This window comes from Pecten maximus, chromosome 16, assembly GCF_902652985.1.
Source record: "Pecten maximus chromosome 16, xPecMax1.1, whole genome shotgun sequence".
Taxonomy (NCBI): Eukaryota; Metazoa; Mollusca; class Bivalvia; order Pectinida; family Pectinidae; genus Pecten; species Pecten maximus.
Genome location: NC_047030.1, coordinates 8,953,228 through 8,974,588, shown reverse-complemented (window position 1 = coordinate 8,974,588; position 21,361 = coordinate 8,953,228). Strand labels below are relative to the sequence as shown.

Here is a 21,361-nt window from a genome sequence, read left to right as displayed (position 1 = left end):
AACCGATTTTCCTTCTACCTAATTAACACCTAACCGATTTTCCCTCTACCTAGTTAACAAATACCCGTTTGTTGACTTCATTCATCCAATTACTGTATACCCGATTGTCCAACTTCATGAATCCATCACTGCATACCCAATTGTCCGACTTTATGAACCCAAGTACCGCATATCCGATTGTCCGTACTCACTACGATATACTTGTGGGGTTAATTAACGATTCATTCTGTGCAAATATCTTCGCCGCTTATAGGTATAAAAAATGTAATTTCGTGTTTTTCCCATAATTCATCATTTAAACCTCACTGCGCATGTGTTTTCTATAGCGACGGAATGAACGGAAAGTAATTGTGATGTCAATAGTTCATTTAAACATATGCGTTGCACCCCACATGTTCACAGACTAAAGACTGCACCCCATAACTCAATCTTGTCTTTGTTTCCGACTTCATGAACCCAATTACCGCATACTCGATTGTCCAACTACCCATTTACCACCTTTCCTGTTTCTCAATATCAAGCAATCCCCGAAAACCAGACTATCTCACCGGCAGCCAGGCCTACTGTCAAGTCATCACATATTTTACAAATTTTACTTCTGTTATCGAAAAAAAAAAATCTGTGTCGAACCAACAAACTGTAAATACAGAAACCACTAAAATTAAATGCTAATGAATATATGTTTCTGTTATTGCTAGTGTTAACGTCACGTACACTACGGAATGGATAAAGAAACTCCGTATCCATGGATGTTAGTGACAGGGCTAGTTAGTATAATCACTTTCGCATTTCCAAGAAGGGCTACGGATGCTTAGCGGATGAATGTCAGACCTAGGGGTATCAAGTCAAATTATATCAAATATACCTCAGGATGAGTCTGAAAGCGGGATTCCACAGATGATTATGGAATACAGCTTCCTTACGAGTATTCTAATTAGAGTGATTAGACAAGCTAAATGTAATTTCCAGCAGTACAACGAATTCCGAAAGAGGATAGGCCACAATACTTTAGACTACCTTGAGGCCATTGTCCGATATATTGCAGCATTACGAGAAAGGAACCACTGGATAGGCACAAATGACATCACCGAAGAGAGAGAAGAAGAACGAGGAACTTATTATAAAATATTATGTGTATACTCATGACCAACAGCTGCTGAGGTAACTCAGATAGATTTTGAAGTGTTTAGAAATGAAAAAAAAAAAAGTTATTTTACAATGTCGACATAAATATGTACGCGATAAAAGGAACTGCTACCCGTTTGTGTTCGAGTTCGATTCAACTCGTTCGAGGCATATGCAGAATTATAAAAGCCCTAGACAAGACAAGTCAATCTGGAACCCATACTGTTAACATATTCAATCAGCATGTTTTCAGTGACATCTTTTAAATTACCGGAGTGATGCAGAGCATACCTTGACCATTTAAAGTGTCTTAATTCTTTAATAAACATATCATTTTTACAGCTATCTTATTTAACAATTCCATTTTTAAGACACAGGCAATCTAATTTGATTTATTGTTTTCATAGATGATGTTTATAAATCGTTATAACATTTTTAGAAATTTAGAAAAAGATATATCTAAAGCTGAAAACTCAACCATGCGCAGATGGAGTCGACATCATAATTGACTTCCAAATATAGTGTAAGTTCTTTAGTTGAATAAATACAGACTAATTTTTAAAATTATAATCTTGTACTAATGAAAGGTATTTAAACATTGACGTGCAAATACCGGTAACTACTGCAATAGTGTATGTTTAAACATGTTCTGTGCATTGGGTAATAATTGAAATAATATGTATTATTATATTATGTAATGTGAAGCGCAGGAGAGTATTTTACAAATTAGATAGTTCGCTTTATAAATATCACATATTATTATTATTAATATAGTTCTTTTTCCTTTGTGTCTTTGATGAGGGAATATGCGTGATTTGTATAGCATTATTGCCTCCTTGTTCCCATGATTTTATTAGATTATGACCCAAAATTCAGAAATATACAAAAACGTTTCTTCTTTTAACAAATGCTTATTGCATCGGTCGCCATTTTTTTTTTTTTTTTTTTTTTTTCATCTTCTTTTTGAGTTATATACCTTGGAGCCAACCATCATTCTTGGTTATAAGTTATATGTATATCATATTTCATGGTGAATGTCAACTACAAGTTGATAATCGAATATCAAATGTTTTATGGGATGTGGGGGGTTAAGGAGTCTGCTCTCTGATGTATTTGATCTTCACTTCTTTTCTTATCCTAAAATCCCCAATGTAAAGAGTCTCCGGTCTAAAGTCAGCAACAACATCTATCAATAACACTAATCATAGGAGTCAACGTTACATGTCTTATTTCTTAAGATGATAATGTCAGTATTTTTAATATCAAATCTGATATCTGATGTTCTGGTAACATGAGCGTCGCGATTACCTCCGGAGAACGTCTCAAGACACGCTTTATAGTCGATATTCGTTATTAGAAATACCATGGCTTCTCCTGACAAGCAGCACAGGATTACAGAAGTCAACTGTCTAGTCAAATAACATTGATGTAGAACAGGAGTTAAAGACCTCAGATTGGTGCTGTCTACTTTACCAGTATTTGTCGGAGGTATACCTGGACATTTTGAGATTTGTATGAAGAAATAACGAATTGCCGCAATCTGAGCTATAACGACAGCGGGTCTCTAATCAGTGTCAAATGTACGTTTGTTATTGGGCCTATGGGAATAATATGGCTTTAGAACGGTGGCAATTGAACATATGAAATTTAATGTTCGACTTCTGTTGCCTTTATACAAAATACAATAATGCCCACTCAGTTGAAAACGAATAAATGTGTATATGGTCTTTACAAACGATAAACATGTGCCGAGTATCGGGTTCATTTTGCTAATGTGTTTTTGTTATAGCACATGCTGATGAAATTGTATGAATTACATTTATCAAAATGATGAAAGCATTCAGACATCAATTTTACATACGTAATGTGATTAAAAACAGAAACAATTGATTTTTATGTTTAAAGGGTATAGTTTGTTGAGACGCCCGCCATCATCGCCATCATAAAGCTTGCGATACAGTTCATTTCCATTATACGTGCACGGTGCCGTAACTATTAGGTACAACTGGTACAGACCCGATAAAGGAACGCACGTGAAGCGCTAGCTACATATGTATATGATCACTTAGTGCAATAGTAATTTGAACGTAACATCCACTTCACTGATTGGTTCCCTGCCAAACATGTCTTCTTATCGTCAAGTGTTTAATTGCGGTTTAATTGCGTTTAAATTATGCATTGTGTCCGCTGAGAGATACTTGAGGTGTGCCTAATGTCAAGTTATCAAAGCCTAAATAAATGTGTGACATTTATATGTTTGATTACATATGTCATTCTAACCAAGCTTTATGTCCGCTAACAGATCAATGTTACATTATAGGGGCCTTGCTAACCAAGCTTTATGTCCGCTAACAGATAAATGTTACATTACATGGGCCTTGCTAACCAAGCTCTATGTCCGCTAACAGATAAATGTTACATTATAGGGGCCTTGCTAACAAAGCTCTATGTCCGCTAACAGATCAATATTACATTATAGGGGCCTTGCTAACCAAGCTCTATGTCCGCTAACAGATCAATGTTACATTATAGGGGCCTTGCTAACCAAGCTTTATGTCCGCTAACAGATCAATGTTACATTATAGGGGCCTTGCTAACCAAGCTTTATGTCCGCTAACAGATAAATGTTACATTATAGGGGCCTTGCTAACCAAGCTCTATGTCCGCTAACAGATCAATGTTACATTATAGGGGCCTTGCTAACCAAGCTTTATGTCCGCTAACAGATCAATGTTACATTATAGGGGCCTTGCTAACCAAGCTTTATGTCCGCTAACAGATAAATGTTACATTATAGGGGCCTTGCTAACCAAGCTCTATGTCCGCTAACAGATCAATGTTACATTATAGGGGCCTTGCTAACCAAGCTTTATGTCCGCTAACAGATCAATGTTACATTATAGGGGCCTTGCTAACCAAGCTCTATGTCCGCTAACAGATCAATGTTACATTATAGGGGCCTTGCTAACCAAGCTCTATGTCCGCTAACAGATCAATGTTACATTATAGGGGCCTTGCTAACCAAGCTCTATGTCCGCTAACAGATCAATGTTACATTATAGGGGCCTTGCTAACCAAGCTTTATGTCCGCTAACAGATCAATGTTACATTATAGGGGCCTTGCTAACCAAGCTCTATGTCCGCTAACAGATCAATGTTACATTATAGGGGCCTTGCTAACCAAGCTTTATGTCCGCTAACAGATCAATGTTACATTATAGGGGCCTTGCTAACCAAGCTTTATGTCCGCTAACATATCAATGTTACATTATAGGGGTCATGCTAACCAAGCTTTATGATTTTGGCTCTTTATGATTAATTGCTGATCCAACTTTCTGTCCAATGGCATACGTTTTGATGATTAATGTTCCACTCTGTCTGGGTAAAGAGGGTTTTCAATACATTCTGTCAATACATGGCTCTTGTTTAACTAGAATATGAAATGGCCTAGCGTCTTTACAGACCACGAAGTACATGGGACTGTTGTCGGCTATTTGAAAACTGTTTAATGATGGTAACAATCATATAAAAAAAAAATGAAACCATGGCAAGGCAAGCCATTTTTCTGCATAAAAATAGCATTGCTTCGGAATCATTAGTTAAGAAGGATAGTTGTTATGGTGCTTCCGAGATTGTGCCAAGGTTGACATTAAAGAATACAGTCCATACCACATATAACCAAACGTTAGAGTCTAAGACAGTTTTGTGTTCGATGGATCCTCCAGCTATTGATACGTTTAAATTATGCAGGAAAGTTCTAAAAAAAAAGCATGGTATTTGCTTTCACGAGTCAAGACATTGGCATGCTCCTTTGAAATCCAAAGGCCAATAGATAATATTTTTCAAAAGGCAAAACAATACCACTGATTTCCAAACGTATAAAATGTGACGAAATATAGATGCCACTGTTTTAATTCTATAAGGCCAGTGCCATACAGGCGACGGGAAACAATCAATTTTTAAATTTTATAGCGACATAATGTTTGAAAATTCCAACCCATCTGCAAAATAACATGAAAAAGCGTCCAATGGAGGGATGACCGACACATACAGCTTATTGATGATTCAACACACAAAAGCAATATTGTACAGCGTTTTTTGAAAGAACAGAAAGCAGTACAAATTAACCACACAACCTATTTACAAAAGCTAAGTTCATACGACTTGTTTCGGATACTGAATTCTTTTTTTTTTCTTCGTAAAATTTGCAATTTGTGCGTCAATATCCCACTGTCTTGCCAGTAGAAGGCATACCGTTTGTGTCAAGATGGCTTAGTTTAAGGGCTTGTAATATAGAAAATAAAACTCATTGGTTTTATAAACCTAATGATAGTATTTAGTGAATGGACCTGCCATTACATAACAGAGCCTCGAGAACCCGTCAGAACATCTCACATTTTTATTTCGTAAACAATACAGCCCAGCAGAATCAAAGAAATCCGAACTGAAGTAAAAATAATATGACAGCAACAGGACCTAAGGAAACATCGTAACCAATGGTAACACGTCATTAAATCAGAAAGACCTACAGCGAATCTGGAAGTTCTGACACCAAGACAACCATCCTCATCTATCATACTTCTTCAACATGACGTGTTAATTATTTCATCGGAACTTTATGAAGACATGGTATTTGTTAAGATAAATTGGAAGGTCACATGCTTGAGGATTTAAAAAGGTGATGTGTCCTAAGACTGGTTTCAAATTTAAAGTAGTATAATGAGTTTATTCTTTTTCTGAATAAACAATCCGGAACTTTATAAGGTTTTGTATTTGCCAAAAGCGTATATCAATTGATTTATACATTAATTTATTTAGTATGCATGACAATAAAATGTACCTATACATTATCTTACGATACATCGTCATTATCAAAATTGTATTTCCAATCGAATTCTTATGCAAGCAATGACTTGCATGAGCTATAAACAATTAAGTACAAAAAATATTGTCGGGAGAGTAAAAGTAAAACTTTATCAAAGTATGCAATGTGTACATTGTTCCACCCTCTCAAAAATGTTTCAACAAGCTAATTAATTAGTTAGGTTGCTCACAATGTGTATATAACGGCCAGACTATCTATTTTCTATGTGTCGATCGGATGTTCCTACAAGACTATAATAAAAACTCCGGAAACTTCGACTAGACATATGAACTGCGCATTTCCGGCCTCTACTTAGCGTCGTACATCGTCATCACCGGAAGTGTTTACGCTCTGTGATAACGACATGACTTTGATGTTCGTGCATAGACTTTATTTACGTGGATGGAAGGTCATGTATTCAACAGGAACATGGTAATTTACTGATGGATCAGGTTACTTACTTAATACGCATTAAAAATGTAAGTATATTTTTTTTTGCATTTTCCATCCCTGAATCTTAGTGCTTAGAGTAGTAACATTTATGTTATCTATTCACTCTTCCTTAACAAATTCATGCAGATGTATCTCAAATATCTTCGCTGTGACTTCACTATGTAAATCCGACATAAGGTAATAGACTCAACACTTGCACATTTAATATTAAAGTGTACTAATTTGATGATTAGAGAACTTGTTCCAAGTGCTTGTTTGGGTAAAATCAAGTTTAGCAGACTTTAGCAAAATATTCTGGCAATTTACACTGAAATATCTAATGTAATGTCCACTGATAAATAGTGTTCTCTCATTCAATCTGTCTTGCAGCTCTACTTGACGATATTCTTTTTAATTTGTCTTTAAACGTTTTGCTTTTATATTAATATTCACAATGTAAGCAGTATCTTTTGTTACTGTAACCGTGTTATTTGTCTGTTAATTTGTCTTACGCTAGCAACGTGTAATCGCACTTTTACCGGTGTGAATTTTCTCCATCTTACTGCAGAGTTGAGAGACAAGGATGTTACTTATTTAATTATATTTACATTTTCGATGTGTGTTCGTTATGTAACCTTACTAACGAAAACATTGTTTACAATTTGACGCGTAGGATTACATTGTTCATAGCCAGACCGGTGCACACATGACTGATTAGTGTGAATGCGTAATTTAGAATATCTGTAAAAAAAAAAATGCAGTTTACAAACAAGTAAACGATAAAAAAACAAGAAGTATTCCTTAAGGTCACATCACCATTGTTTTGTATTGGTCACCGTCAATATAAGGAGGGTCCACATTTACCAACTTCAGGTTTTACACGGGATTTCAACGATCTCCAAGAGAATGAAATATTTATATCAATATCATGATAGGGTCTCGACGGAGGGTTCACACAAATTGTATGACGTCTCATCATTTAGGATATAGAGGTTACACAACGAGTGGTTGTTGGATATGGAATTTATTTCACACGAGTAAGTTATTTTTTAAAAGTTACAAAAGACACGAGCTTTAGCGAGTGTTTTTTGCAACTTTAAAAAAATAACTTACGAGTGTGAAATAAATTCCATATCCAACAATTTCGAGTCGTGTGACCTGTTTCTACCACAATAATATCGGCTTGAATCAAAGGGAAACGTGGCCAAGTATAATTTCGCGTATGCAAATAAAGTGTACCGGTGACGTCCGGGACCCGGTGATGTGACGTCATTAGATTATTGATTACGTCAAGAACAATTGCAGCTTGGGTCAAAGTTCACCGTGTTAGCCAATCAAAATGCGTACAGAGTTTATACCACGTGTGGTATAAACAGATTGTTAATCAACAGCTGTAATGATTAACTGATGGTCTGAGAGTTGAATAACACAGGGTATTGTGGTAGAAATAGAGGTTACACAACGAGTGATTGTTGGATATGGAATTTATTTCACACGAGTAAGTTATTTTTTAAAAGTTACAAAAGACACGAGCTTTAGCGAGTGTTTTTTGCAACTTTTAAAAAATAACTTACGAGTGTGAAATAAATTCCATATCCAACAATTTCGAGTCGTGTGACCTGTTTCTACCACAATAATATCGGCTTGAATCAAAGGGAAACGTGGCCAAGTATAATTTCGCGTATGCAAATAAAGTGTACCGGTGACGTCCGGGACCCGGTGATGTGACGTCATTAGATTATTGATTACGTCAATAACAATTGCAGCTTGGGTCAAAGTTCACCGTGTTAGCCAATCAAAATGCGTACAGAGTTTATACCACGTGTGGTATAAAGAGATTGTTAATCAACGGCTGTAATGATTAACTGATGGTCCGAGAGTTGAATAACACAGGGCATTGTGGTAGAATATCACATATACCCATCGTATCGTCATAACCGGAAGTGTAATAAACACTTGGCATTGGTCTCGTGGAATGTAATGGACATTTATCTAAATATAGTGAGTAGATACTCGTCTCTGTACAATGAATGGACTCTGGTCTCAAAACCAAAAGAACAACATTTCAACAAAGTGATCAGCTTTTCCTGGGTGCGAACTTTTAGAATTGTACACAATCGAACCTCAGCTTAAAATTTAAAATAAATATAAACTGGATAAAATACGAGCCGAATACGCATAATGAAAAAAAGATCATACAAGTGTTTTATCGTGTTAGGAGTCATTAGAAGTGTTACAGACTGTATCAGATATCCTTCATGTTCGTTACTTAATCTGACCATGTCTCAGTTAAGTACTACGTGATTGGGTATGGACACACAGTACAATTCACATTCAAAAGTGGTAGAAGTGATAAAGTTTATCGTATGTAAGATGACAATTTAAACATTAAAACTGCTATCATATTACTACAATGTATCGTTAAATGCATCATGATGACCATGATGAATATCTTGAAAACATTATCATGAAAAGGCCATCATAAGAATATCAAAACAGGGTTTTAATGATGTTATTGCATATTGTTACATTTGTGTATCCTTAGGTGGTGTGTCACGTCACACTGTTCACTGTCCCATCAAATGTCGAAAACATGTCAGTCCTAGGGTCTCTATAAGGAGAGGACATTGCAGATAAAAGATCAGAATAGATATTGCCGCTGTATAGAATCAGCTTCACGTTATAGATTGCATTTAGCCGTTCTCCACCTTTCTGGCGGCCTACCAGAATACCTAGTGTGTGGTAAACTAATGCTTCTATTTCATTTAAATTTGCCAGAGGCCAGAGGATTATCTTACTTTCTGATTCAGTAAGACCAGAGGCTGATCTTACTTTCTGATTCAGTAAAATCAGAGGCTGAATTTACTTTCTGATTCAGTAAGACCAGAGGCTGATCTTGCTTTCTGATTCAGTTAGACCAGAGGCTGATCTTACTTTCTGATTCAGTAAGACCAGAGAATTATCTTACTTTCTAATTCAGTAAGACCAGAGGCTTATCTTACTTTCTGATTCAGTAAGACCAGAGGCTGATCTTACTTTCTGATTCAGTAAGACCAGAGGCTGATCTAACTTTCTGATTCAGTAAGACAAGAGGCTAATCTTACTTTCTGATTCAGTAAGACCAGAGGCTAATCTTACTTTCTGATTCAGTAAGACCAGAGGCCAATCTTGCTTTCTGATTCAGTAAGACCAGAGGCTAATCTTGCTTTCTGATTCAGTAAGACCAGAGGCTGATCTTACTTTCTGATTCAGTAAGACCAGAGGATTATCTTACTTTCTGACTCAGTAAGACCAGAGGCTGATCTTACTTTCTGATTCCGTAAGACCAGACGCTAATCTTACTTTCTGATTCAGTAAGACCAGCCTGATGTGTCCGTTGTATCTACAGGTAAGCCGTATGGACGGTAGTGTAATATCCATATTCATCCCTATACAAGACTGATCAAATCTCCCGTTAACTGCGAAAGGGATTTAAATGAATTAGAATGTCCCTTTATACACAACATGTACAGTACATATTTACCGTAATAATTATGTTGTGTTGACGAAAAAGCTGATTTAATTTTCTTTGAAATAAACCCTTTGACCATAAAAATATTCCCTAAATACGCTACTGTACAGTGAATAACGGAATATTCAACCATAAAATGACCATAAAAGTAGTCCCTAATTACGCAACTGTGCAAATGAAAGGAAGTTCAGCCATAAAATAACTATAAAAAATGTCCCCAAATAAGCTTCTGTATTGCGGATGGCATGAAGTTCAACCATAAAATGACCATAAAAATAGTCCCCAAATACACTACTGTTTAGTGAATAATAGGATGTTCAACCATAAAATAACCCTAAAAGAAGTTCGCAAATAAGATACTGTATAGGGAATGATAGGAAGTTCAACTATGAAATAAGCATTAACGCAGTCCCCAAAATACGCTACTGTTTAGTGGATGACATGAAGTTTACCTATGAAATAAACATAAAAGTAGTCCCCAAGTACGCTTCTCTATAGTGAATGACAGTAACTTCAACTATGTAATGACAATCAAAGTAGTCCCCAAATACGCTACTGAATAGTGGATGACAGGAAGTTCAACTATAAAATGACCATAAAAGCAGTCCAAAGATAACTTTCTCTAAAGTAAATGACAGGAAGTTACATTATGAAATGACCATGAAAGTAGTCCCCAAATACACTACCATATTGTAAATGACAGGAAGTTTAACTATGAAATGAACATAAAAGTAGTCCCAAAATGCGCTACTGTACAGGGAATAACAGGAACCATAAAATGACATACAACACAATATTAAGGAACTACTTTTAATATACAGGTCAATAATTGCGTATCCTTCATGGTGATGCTTACTTAATGACGCTCTGTAGCATTTTATGGTCGCCGACTGTTGTCATTTGTTAGTAATTTGTTGTATATAAAATACCAAGTTACTTCCGCGAGAGGTAAAAAGTGCAGTTTCATGTATCAATACGTCATGGTTTGATCAAATGTGTCACCCGGAAATATCACTATTCAAGTAAGTGGTGTACTTTGGCTTATAACAATATGCCACGTTGGTTTTCGTGGGGTGAAGGTTGATGAGGACCATGGGAAAGTTTTATGATCGACTTTCATTGGAAAATATTCTGTTTCCGTATACGATGTAATGTCAGAAATATTCAATGCATGCTTATGTGGTTCCGTTCATAGTGATGTGACACGATCTCTCTGTGAGTTTTTTTATACACGTGTTAGATGTCATGATTGAAGTTACAGACATTCTGAACTTTGTACAAAAGTCTGCTGAGGGTTACTTACGTAAATTCCATATTCTCGGTCTGATTAAGTATCTGTCCTATTGGCGATGTGTCCGCTATATCTGCCTCATTTTTTCAGGTTTTAATATGAAATTACCTGGATTTAACCTTGATTGACATTGTGGGTGTCGTCGTTAAAGTAAAAACACTCACATTTTTGGAATACCTGTTCACCTTCTGCTTTTGATGGTCTTCAGATTACAATGTAGCCTTCGTTGGACGGGACATATACAAACAGTTCCGTCAGGACGTTAATCCGTCCAAACGTCCGTCCGAGGACGCTTCTGGAGTATGCATATGTCTTCAAAACTCTTCAAGATAACTTCACAGAATGTTCTGCACATAACCATCAAGTTGTCTAGTAGAGCCTTGTGCTATGGAGCACTTTTCAGCTTCAATGTTTTTCGTGGCTACGAATTTAAAAATCTGTGAAGTTAATTAATTTCAGAATTTGTATTGACTATATCTATACCCAATTAAGATAACTCCACGAATTTCCTACAAATATCAATTGAGTGGTCTTGTTATGACCCCTGCTAGGAGTTTTCATGTTATGGTATTACTTTTGCTACCATAGAAATAGACAAGTTTACCGATTACAGCGATTCCTTACTACATCTCTTCCTTTAAACCGTTTAGAATAACTTTGTTAAACTTCATCTAAACACACCAATTTAGACGAGTTTTTTTTTATATAATCGTCCACTGTGTACCATGCTACTATTGCTGTCATTGTGTCGATTAGACTGTAATTGCCACTTCATTTCCATCCTACATATTCACAGCGAGATACATACTATATCATGGACGTGCTTGTGCTGAACAACTATGCCTTTTGTATTAGTTTCACAAATTTCGAGTTTTTATTTATTTTGTTTTTTTACAATAGACATAACCTAAATCATAATAACTATCTTCAGAATACCTTAAAGTGATGTTGAAAAAAATCGATTAATAACACTTATAGTCATTCATTTATGTGTTGCTTATGTGTTGCTGACAGAACATTTCATCGTCACACAACACCACAAATAGCACCATCTGCTGTGTTACTGATGGTGTATTCACCTCACGACAGACAATTTCCATGGTAGGTTGTATGCTGGTATCAAAATTGCCTATGATTGGCTTAAGTCAGGGACTCATTATCGTTATCCAGTAAGTTTAAGGATGGCACTTAGGATCGAGTCATATTGCTACCTTGTTGTATTATGGATAAAACTAGTTCATGTCATTTTGCTAAAATATGCCTTTTCATGAAGCAATTAACGTTTTAAATATGAACCTGTCAGTCCAGAGAAATTATTCAAAATGAAGTGTTGAACACGTCTGATTTCATATCGCACAAGGAAATAAAATATTTTCAAATGAGATCATGATGTGGACAATTAAACATTCCTATGGTATTCATCTACCTTCATCTTTTCTTTCTTTATTTATTTATGTTGTTTTTTTTTGTTGTTTTTTTGTTTTTGTTTTTTTGTTTTTTTGTTTGAAGTACTCCACTTGTTAATTTAATTGTTAATCTTGTGTTCTTGAAATGAAAAATCATTAACCTCATTCTAAAATGCCACAAAGTTAAACAAATGTGAGTTTCAGTTTTCGCCCTTATCCCCGGTGAATATTATTCAGACCAGGTTCATAAATCAACGATAGACCTCACAGAAGTCCATACTTGTATAAAATACATTAAATTTATCAAGTGTAGAAACTTGCAAGGATATATATGGACCTAAATTGGAAATCTGTGTAATTTTGTTTTTCTTTTTTTTTTTGTGATTGCTCATTTCTGCTGAAAATTAAGTATATTGTTAGCATGTTCAATAATGCCAACCTTGCCGTTGATCGCTCTCTATTTTATGATATACTCATCAAACCGCACTAATACGAAGGACGCTGTATTATAGTCGCTTGGCCTATTGTATCTATCCGAGCAGTCTGTTGTTATAGTCCTTTCCCGACAACTAGTTACTAGTGTAATACAGTGGGGGCACATTCATAAGTAAAAATGTTTTCTGTTCAAGTCTTTCACGAGCAGTTGAGTGTTTATCGTCTTAACGTGCCAACAAGTCTCGTGTGTACGGTTGTAGTGATCGGTGTTCATCTAGAAGGATTGTACAAAAGGGACACACAAGATATGAAAACCTTTCAAAACAAATTAAAAGTTAGATCGAGTAGAGCCAAAATGAATCATATTGCACCATACTTCTGTCCTTCATGGACCCATCAAAGATTCTAATAGCCAAAGCCGTTGATGACAGGAGCCGACCAAATCGTAAAATCGAAATAGTTCAAAAGAATTGCTCAAATTTGGATGGGAAGGTGCAGAAGATCTATAATTCCAACATATTGATTTACAAGGAAAACAATGACAAGTATCAGGATGAGAAGACCGTGGCCTGTGAAACCGATCTCGGGCTCAAAACCAGTTTGTATCAGGGTAAAATACTTTTGGTTGTAATTCTGATATATGAACTAATATACTACTAATAATAATACTTCAATATTTTTTCAGTGATAACCAGAAAAATTGGGGAAAAAATTTAAAGGTATCAATTTTTTACAATGTTTAGGATTTTCTTAAATGCTGATTTTATTATTGAATCAAGATTAAAAGATATTTGGTTGAAGACAGATGTCATGCTCAGCATGAAAATTGTTTCATGAATACGCCCGGGCACTGAGCCTTCGGAAGACGCCTACAATGACAAGTCAACATTTATATATTACATGTAAATCGCTTTTTGATTATATGGTTTACAATAACAGGGATTGGCCAGTTCTCTATACATTGTATATTATATAGAGTCTTATTTGATTAGGCTAATATCCGGGGAAATCCACTCCCTGGAATCATTATTGAATCATTCCAAATGCACAAAAAGCAACGCTCGTCGGAACATGGTCCAGTATCAATATTGACGACGTGGACAAATCTCAGAATTGTGTAACGAATTAAGGAACCAGACGACTGGTAAATACAGAAGGGTCATCAAATCTTACCCTGCATTTAAGAAAGTACACATTTGTACAGACATAAGGGTTACTCTGGGGAATTACTTTATCGTCCATAGACGTAAAGGTTACTGGGGGAGAATTATTTTATCGTGCATCATGTAAGAATTTATCCAGATTTTAGACAAATTCTTCTTTATGCCCCAGGCCTTGCGCAATTGAGCAGTAATGAATCCAGCTCGGATCAAGCTTCCTGTCTTTCTTTGGAAATGTTACATGGCGGCCATGATGTATATGATTGATACGCGACATAAAGAATAACAAATGTATTACGTGAGCGGAAATGTTTGTAATCAATCTTAATCAATTGTAGTTTTTGAATATTTTCTCCTTGGTATTGTTCAAGTTTTGCTAATGCCTGCTTTTAATGTAACCAGTAATTCGCTCGATAATTTGGGGAAGCTGTATAAGGAGGCGTGCGTGGGTAATAATAATCTTGTATGGAATAGCCATTAACCGACTTCTGAGGTGTCATAACAGGTCGACACTCTCACATTGGTTTTAAATCGAAAGGGTGCGGATATGTTCAAGAAACCATAATTCTGTCTCAAATTTGTTAAAAGGAAGACAGCATATACACAAAAGGCAGATCTAGAATACATACGTATCCAAATATATATGAAATGTATCATTTTTCGTGTTAATGAATATTTATTCTAACATTTGTTCAGGCTCATTTTGAATATTCCCGACTTCTCATCTAGATGCTCACACTTTTAACCATCGCTGGTGAGTTCTAGAAAGGATTTGTACAATGCATGTACCTACTGTAGCTAAGTTGATATTTAGATGTCCTATCCACTTGTTTAAACCACTGACATTATAAAAAGACGTGTTCGGGAGGGTTAGGTGTCTTATTCATCGACAAGACCCAATATACAAATTCAGGTCATATTTCGAATTAGTTATATCCCAAAATAAAGACCGTATCTATGACAACGGAAGAGGCAGGCTTATCAACGTACATCGAATACGTATCAATTAAGGATTGAATCTTGATTTGGTCGATTTCATGGGGTCATGAATTGAGTTGCTCTTGAGACAAATTTAATGAACTGCGAATTTGCAGTTTTTCGAATAAAAAAGTCGGTCTAGATATTAATGTCTCGAAGCTTGTGCAAGTCCAAATGCGGAAAAGCCCGAGGAGTTCCGGATTGTGCATGTCTAGTCGGTCGAGTAAAATAGTCCGCAATTTTAGGATTGAAAATAGCATTATTTTGTCAAAATAGAAGTATCTAGCATATCTGGTCTTTCATAGAATTCAAGAATACATTATAAATTTGATAATTTTAATAATTATTCCATGTTTATACCAACAATATATAGAAAAAGTGAAATCGTTCCACGGAAGGATTTTAACCATGTATTCATACGTACTGATCAGTGTTAATCTGGTCAAATTCATGAGCAAATGAAACAGATTAAGTTTGGTAGTTTCATTGAGTCCAACTTGAGTAGAAATTGAAATATATAACTATAAAGTATTCGTCCGTAAAGGGTATACACGCTATATCGTAAGGTGTATGCTTATCAACGGTTGTCAACAGATTGAAAAATAAGATTGGTTTTTACCGTTAACGAGACGTTACGTACGATGTACACCGTTGACGAGAAGTCATTTAAAATACTCGTATATACCGTTAACGAGACAACAGTCATTTTTCTTTGTTTCCTTACCTTGACGTTGACATCTTGATTGTTAATGTTAGTATTACGGTTATATTTGTAGTATTTTTTCCTAAATAAAATAATTATAAAGTTCCCTATAAGGAAACCACTTTTACTTATACGTGAAACATCACTTCGCGTGGGTATCCGCAAGGGATGAAATAGAAGCATTATGGACGGGTTTTCAGCTTTACGAGAATGCTACCAATACAACAATTCCCTTCCTTTACATTTCAGCCAATCAAAACAAGAGACGGTATCTGTGAATGGTTGCTTCCGCGTTTCAAAATCACATTGCATCACATTAGCAGTTACATTAAAAGATTTGAGAAAAATTAATTAAATGCAAATGTGTTATCGTGGGTTGTAAAACACGACGATGTCCAGATGTTATGGTCCCTCGCGTAAATGTTGATAACATCTCAAGTCCTTAAATAGAACTGTATCGTATAATATGTATAGTGTTTAATCGACCTCACAACAAGTTCATACGTATTATGTATTCTGAAAATACGAAAATAGCCATTGTGGTGCGTCACAAGTCGCTATAAAAGGACAAGATAACAAAAGACGAAAGCTTATTTGACAACAAAACATAATGGGAAGTGGTGATGACTATAAATATGTGATATTTTTATATGTAAGATTGATACATTACAAACTACAGCGGGCGGCCACAACATGTAAATTATTCTTACACCAGTATTTCATTTGTGCGGGTTTGAAGTCAAACTAACAATAAAGACAAAGAGTACATCGGTACACACTAGTTGTGGACACATCAAGTCGAGGTCGTAAATATAATGGAAGCTTAACTTTCTACACAAGGGTCCTTTATGGTTGCACGTGGAAGACAAGATGCGAGGGTGGTAGCCGTGTGTGTGTACTCTCCCATTCAAATCTCTGTCCTAGAAGCCACAGCTATCCTTATACAGTTTATAACCTTTACAGGTATTTAGATTTCAATTAAAGGTTGAGTGGATTTCCCCAAATAGCTATTTATTTGTCACTTAGGAATGACGTTGATAGCGTGCACGACACTCGCTGATCGATAATGTCCTCTTTTCGTCAACACGATTTTGTAAATAAAAATTATATATTGCATAAGTGCTGTTGTTATACAAAAAAACATATATAATTAAGGCTAAAACTACCTTCTTTAGACAATTATTGTCCTATAATTCTCACAGGATTGCAGACAAATTAAACAATAGTCTTTACAGCGTTATGATTAATTTGTCTGCGTTCACGTGAGAATGGAAGGAACATGATTTCCAAAGAAGGCGGTTTAATACTTATACTTCCGTATCAAATTTAAGTTTCTTTTATATTCAACCCGCAAAAGTGTATTCCAAAGTTTATAAAATTAATTCCATACTGATGTTATCTTTAGCAACATGTAGGTGTAGGAGCTAATTATATTCTAGCTGTATGCTGGAGGTAAAACCATTCTAGTCAAAGGCTTATCAAAAAGTGCAATAATATACCCACAAAATGTTAAAACCAAGATGTGTTATTGACATTAATGACAACTGCGTTTGTTAAAGAAACATCATGAGGTACTAGTTGGTAAATAACCTTCTCTTAACGGGATTCATTTACATGACAGCAGTATATGTCATTATTTCAATTTACGATTCATAAGAACGATAAAGACGAATTCTGTCGAACATCATAACCTCGAAGCCAGTTGAGGTCATACAGAAAGCTTCGAGATCTTATGAAAAACCTTCGAGACATCCAGAGTATTGAAGGTAACAGAATATATAATATATATACATTTTACTATGAGAACTGAGTCTTTACTTCGAGTTAAGCACTGTGTTTGTGTTATAAGAGCTCGAAAAGATGAGGTTTTCATATACAACGTATGCATAAAACATATACATTTTCACAATGAATGCAAACGAAACTGAACCTAATCAGATTGATTTGTCAGATGGCGTCTGTATAACGATGTCATGGTTACAGACTTAATGTTGGCACTACAAGGGCTCAACATCTGCATAAAGTGTTTGCGTGGTAATAAGTTTTATATACTGAGCTGGGGGGGAAAGGACTTTTTTATATATGTATTTGTTTATTTTTATTTTTATTTTTTTCTTCGTTTTTATCTGCGGTATCTCCCAGTAAATTTCTTTCTCCCTGATAAATCTCTGTACGTGTGGAGTGTTACTGTTCTAGGGCCAATCTAAATTGTCGATTTATCATTCCGAGGCTAATTAAATGGAAATTTGATGAGCGAAACGCAAGTGATACAGCAAAACACGTGGTAGTATAACACGGCCCCTGACCCGAGACTACAAACGAGAACTCCAATCGATATATCCATGATTGTCGCCCGATACTCGCTTTATTCCAGTGAGAGATCGCTGGCAACATGCAGACGGCTAAAGTACCTACCAAGATCGTACCTGGCAATCGAATTAGGCACGAGACACGCATGCACGTGTGAAGATTCTATTTGAATATAAATTAAGTTATGAATACAATGTTAGTCGACTATTATATAAAGAGTACATACAAATGTTTAAGCTTTCAATGGCCAAAGAAATCAAATCAAAAACAAAAGTTTCGGTATTCACATATATTTCATTACTTGTAATTGATAGTTTGTGAAGCAAATCAGCATTTTTTTTTTCTATTTTTTTTTTTTTGTTGGTAAGCGTGCCATTTTTATAATTTTGTCTAGATTTATTCATGACTTATGTGATCAATAAGGGTAGAATACAATGTAGTTATCCTCTATTGTTTCGAATCACATGTATGCTTTAATATCGGGTTTGACTGATTTATCGCGCGTGTGTTGTTGTGCAGCAGAAAAAATATTTCATTTACAGGAGTCAACATTCCTTTTTGAAACTACAACTGTCGTCTAAAAGGAGCTTACTTCCCAGAAATGATATCCAATATCAGTAGGTGACAATGTAAAGACAATGATATTATTATATCCGACATTTAAAATGCGTCCGTGTGTCAACTGAAAACCATTGAGCTTGGTGTATAAGCAATTAATAAGACATTGTCAATTCGAACAAAAGGTATAGAGTTTTATTATTGAGTTACATTAGAAATTCACACTTCAATTAAATATACAACATTTGAATGATTTTTCCTATTCTGTTAATATCAATGGATGTGCATGAATATTTACATAAACTAATTAATCCAACGTATAAATATCATGTGCACATAAACGTCAAACAATTAATTACCAAATCCACTAGACTATGTCTTTCATCTGCTTAACAAATCAGTCTTTGATGTTAAAATATATTTATTGTAAGGCACGGCCGCCGTATTGACTTGCCAGTTATAGTTTCTAAAACCACAGATCTCATGGGGTTCTGCATCTCAATAATATAGCATATGTCAAGAGGTGTGGCCGCTTTGGTGATACAAGAAAAGGGCTCTTTGGTTATATCACAGATATCAGGACAGTTACAGCCACATTTATATTACAGATAGTATGAGGTTTGACCGCCATAGTTATATAACAGATGTCACGAGGTTTCACCGCCATAGTTAGATTACAGATGTCATGAGGTTTGACCGCCATAGTTATACAGTATTACAGATGTCACGTGGTTTGACAGCCATAGTTATATAACATATGTCATGAGGTTTGACCGCCATAGTGATATTATATATGTCACGAGGTATGACCGCCATAGTTATATTATAGATGTCACGTGGTTTGACCGCCATAGTTATATTACAGATGTCATGAGGTTTGACCGCCATAGTGATATTATAAATGTCACGAGGTTTGACCGCCATAGTTATATTATATATGTCACGAGGTTTGACCGCCATAGTTATATTATAGATGTCATGAGGTTTGACCGCCATAGTTATATCATATAGATGTCACGTGGTTTGACCGCCATAGTTATATTACAGATGTCATCAGGTTTGACCGCCATAGTTATATTACAGATGTCACGTGGTTTGACCGCCATAGTTATATTATAGATGTCACGTGGTTTGACCGCCATAGTTATATTATAGATGTCACGAGGTTTGACCGCCATAGTTATATAACATATTTCATGAGGTTTGACCGCCATAGTTATATTATATATGTCATGAGGTTTGACCGCCATAGTTATATTACAGATGTCACGAGGTTTGACCCCCATAGTTATATTATAGATGTCACGTGGTTTGACCGCCATAGTTATATTACAGATGTCATGAGGTTTGACCGCCATAGTTATATAACAGATGTCATCAGGTTTGACCGCCATAGTGATATTATATATGTCACGAGGTTTGACCGCCATAGTTATATTATAGATGTCATGAGGTTTGACCGCCATAGTTATATTATAGATGGCATGAGGTTTGACCGCCATAGTTATATTACAGATGTAATGAGGTTTGACCGCCATAGTTAGATTACAGATGTCATCAGGTTTGACCGTCATAGTGATATTATATATGTCACGAGGTTTGACCGCCATAGTTATATTATAGATGTCACGTGGTTTGACCGCCATAGTTATATTATAGATGTCACGTGGTTTGGCCGCCATATTTATATTATAGATCTCACGAGATTTGACCGCCATAGTTATATTATATATGTCTCCTGGTTTGACCGCCATAGTTATATTACAGATGTCATGAGGTTTGACCGCCATAGTTATATAACATATTTCATGAGGTTTGACCGCCATAGTTATATTATAGATGTCATGAGGTTTGACCGCCATAGTTATATTATATAGATGTCACGAGGTTTGACCGCCATAGTTATATTACAGATGTCATGAGGTTTGACCGCCATAGTTATATTACAGATGTCATCAGGTTTGGCCACCCCATTGATGTTACAAAAGTCGTGAGCTTGATCTTCGCTGACATTACAAATATCGTGAGGCTATTGGGCGACTCGGTTATATTACAGATATCGTGAGCTTGGTATTCGGTGATATTACAGATGTTGTGAGGTTGGGCCCCTCGGTGATATTACAGATGTTGTGAGATTGGGCGCCTCGGTGATATTACAGATGTTGTGAGGTTGGGCCCTCGGTGATATTATAGATGTTGTGAGGTTGGGCCCTCGGTGATATTACAGATGTTGTGAGGTTGGGCCCTCGGTGATATTACAGATGTTGTGAGGTTGGGCCCTCGGTGATATTATATATGTTGTGAGGTCGGGCCCTCGGTGATATTATAGATGTCGTGAGGTTGGGCCCTCGGTGATATTATAGATGTTGTGAGGTTGGGCGCCTCGGTGATATTACAGATGTTGTGAGGTTGGGCACCTCGGTGATATTACAGATGTTGTGAGGTTGGGCCCCTCAGTGATATTATAGATGTTGTGAGGTTGGGCCCCTCGGTGATATTACAGATGTTGTGAGGTTGGGCACCTCAGTGATATTACAGATGTTGTGAGGTTGGGCCCCTCAGTGATATTATAGATGTTATGAGGTTGG

At 36.0% G+C, this 21,361-nt stretch overlaps 1 protein-coding gene across 1 annotated transcript in view; it reads left to right on the top strand.

Moving 5' to 3' along the window:
* The first annotated feature begins 6,379 nt into the window (after positions 1–6,379).
* The window catches only part of LOC117345122 (5-hydroxytryptamine receptor 1-like), a 49,875-nt gene continuing 34,893 nt past the window's right edge, over positions 6,380–21,361 (top strand). Inside the window, exon 1 of the mRNA XM_033908083.1 lies at positions 6,380–6,468. The gene's annotated coding sequence lies outside the window, so the exon portion shown is untranslated. The remainder of the gene's footprint in view (positions 6,469–21,361) is intronic.